Source organism: Brassica oleracea, chromosome C5, assembly GCF_000695525.1.
Source record: "Brassica oleracea var. oleracea cultivar TO1000 chromosome C5, BOL, whole genome shotgun sequence".
NCBI classification, from domain to species: Eukaryota; Viridiplantae; Streptophyta; class Magnoliopsida; order Brassicales; family Brassicaceae; genus Brassica; species Brassica oleracea.
In genome coordinates, this window is record NC_027752.1 from 22511629 (window position 1) to 22514644 (window position 3016).

At 41.5% G+C, this 3016-nt stretch overlaps 1 long non-coding RNA gene across 1 annotated transcript; it reads right to left on the reverse strand.

Moving 5' to 3' along the window:
• Positions 1-601: 601 nt before the first annotated feature.
• Positions 602-3010, reverse strand: LOC106293124. The gene is made up of 3 exons (XR_001260368.1): positions 2552-3010; positions 2294-2375; positions 602-650 (listed from the first exon to the last, which is right to left on the reverse strand). It is a non-coding gene; the product is annotated as an uncharacterized LOC106293124 (long non-coding RNA).
• Positions 3011-3016: the final 6 nt, after the last annotated feature.

Below are 3016 nucleotides of genomic sequence, written 5' to 3' on the forward strand. Positions count from 1 at the left end.
TTTTCGTGAAATGAAACCTTAATAGCTAGTCAAGAAATGGGTGTAGTGACTAGTCGGTTCTCGTTTCGCATTGAGCAGTATAAAAGCTCATGGGGGAGACTGGTCTAGAATCGCTTCACTGAGTATTCATACTCACCCCTCTTTTCCCCTCTTCCTTTTTGCAGAACTATAAGTGGAAATGTCAATGGTAAGAAAGGAAACGCACCAGAAACTCATGTGACCAGAAACGGGACACACGGAGATGTCGGGAAAGTAGACATGTGTGTCCTAAACCCCGCGCCCAGGAACCCCGGTTGGAAATGGGGAAGGGGCGGGTGTTTCAAATCTGATCTTGTAAATTTATGTACCATCAGAGTTAGTATAAGGGGAAACAAAAATACCAGTGAGAAAATTCAAATTAAGAGATAAACACCAAAATGTGGAAAAATAACTAAAAATGTACATCCATATTTACAGTTTGCATCATTACTTTTCAGTGGTGTCATATGTAGATTTTAATAGACATTCTTAATACTTGGTTAGATTCGATATGTTGTACAGTGGTGAGAGCGAAAGAGATACATACAGGTTGTTGAGCATCTTTCAGTCCTTCCGTGGCGAATGAAACTTGATTGAGATTGAAAGCCTGATATAGAGCATGTCACCTTGTACTTAATACATAATGAAAAGAATGTAATTGAGTTGTTGATCAAACACCAAAACTGTGACATCCCAACCCAGCATAGCTGAAATGGTCGGCGATATCATGACACTTGTCTCCAGCCACAAGGCCGAAACAATGTGTCTTTAGGATCCCAGGACGTCTTTGACAAAAACCCACCAATATGAGCCGAACCTGAAATGAAAAGGAAAGAAGGAGGAGTGAGCATTTCGACAAAAGCTCAGTGAGGGAAGCTCTAGGAGCCCCGAAATCAATCACCAATAATCATCACACAACATAGCATAAGTATCTAACTTAAACATCCAGTAAGGCAAAAGCAATCAACAAGAAACGAGGATAAACCCCGGCGGTACGAACAATGAGACAACGCCACCTAAATCGGTACCCGTGTTCCTCATGTTGTCGCGCGACAACTTTCATGTTGCGTTGTCTCCACGACATCACGCTGTCTCACGCCTTCACGCAATCAAGTTACCGACACCGGTTCACGCTTGATCCGCCACCATGTTCATACGTTCCACGTTGTCTCCACGACATCACGCTTCTACGTTACTTCATTTACAGGCACGCCGCATGCCCGCTCCGGCGATGGATCATGCCAACTCAAACGATTGCCACATGACCCAACAAGAAATGATGTAAAGCCCGAGACATACATATATGTCATTCCACCACGTTACACCGGCACACATAGGCCTTAGGCCTTTCCCTAACTCAATACATCTCCCAAATATATAAATATCAACCTCATATACAATAACCCCAATCAATACAATCATCACACTCAATCCTCAAACATCACCCAACCATATTTTAACAACCTTAGCAATAGATCTATGTCTTTCACACATCAAGCATCAAGATATATATATATATCATATGAATATTTATTTATATTAATAGATCCATAGAAAGTAACAAGCAGGGATGAATGATCAAACTAGACACTTCTACCATGATGAGATAATGATAGAAGGATAGAGATTGCAACAAGCCCTCACCTTGGCCTTAGATCTGAGAATGGAAAAGAGAGTAGAACCACATCAGAAGCTTATGGCTTACCACGAACCAGATCTACAACAAAAAGGATTGGTGCTACCACCAAAGAATCCGGGATGAGAGATCCAAGATAAAAGGGAACAAAGAGATGGAGGAAACGAGAACTAGGGTTCCTTTCCTCACCAGCAACCAGATCTAGAAAGAAGACAAGGAGAGATCTGGACATAGAATTGGATCGGTTCATCGGGGATCTCCAACGGCTTGGCTCCAACCTTCAGCAAACGGCGAACACCAAGGAGAGAGAGAGAGAGACGCAGGCGAGAGAGAACGAGAGAGAAGAAAAGAAAAACCTTCACGGCTAGGGTTTTCAGATCTCTCTGGAACTCTGCAAGGCTTTGCTCTGATTTCTAATGGGAGAGAAGAGAAGGAGAAGGCTCATTTTTATAGGAAAAGAAGAGGAAACCTTATGGTTTACTACACGAGCCAGAAAAGAAGGATAAAAGCTAATGGGCTTTGGTCTAAATCAAGTTAATAATCAAGAAAAACAAAAACCATTCCGGTTTGGGAGAACCGGGATGTGACAAAAACTAACGAAGAGAGTAGCAGTAAATGAGTGATGATTGGGTGGTTTACATAGAAAAATCAGTTCCTTCATGACTCACATTAAGTAGTTCTTCAATCCTCATCTCTTTATGCACAAATAGCCCATCTGGATCTGAGCTTTCAGAATCACAAATTAATTACAAAAGAAAAACAGATACAGAATCAAAAGACGCATTGAAAACTTAAACCACGTAAATCCATTGTTCTGGAGTTTTCACTTTGAATAAAAATAAAACTCAAGTTATGTAGCTGCCGTTAAACAAAGGAATAGAGAGGAAGTAGTGATACCAACATATAGATGAAACATAGAAGATCCAAGGAAACGTAGATATGATTGGCTGGAATTTGGTGCTCGCCATGGATGTCTGTCAACGTTTGAGGTCGATTTGGGGTTAAAAATCTCTGAGAGGACCACATCCGAGATCAGTGAGACAAAGAATGGCGAACTCGCTGATACACCGGCTGTTGATTCAGTGATTAGTAGTTGTCGGAGAAAGCAAGCAGAGACGGAATTAGGAGGATGAGTTGTCAAGCATCGTCGTGGCAGCCTAAGCCCTCTACCAACGTCCCAGTCTCCCAGATTTTGATAAGGTCGCTGGTCACGTAAATGCTCTCACCCTAAATTAATTGATCGGATCTTCTTCAGTTATTATTAGTGAGGCGTCTATTGTGATTAGAGATGAGGTGAATCAAATCTATAGAGTCAAAGCTGGGAGGTGAAGAGAACAATTGTGTTTAGATTGTGAAATTAAT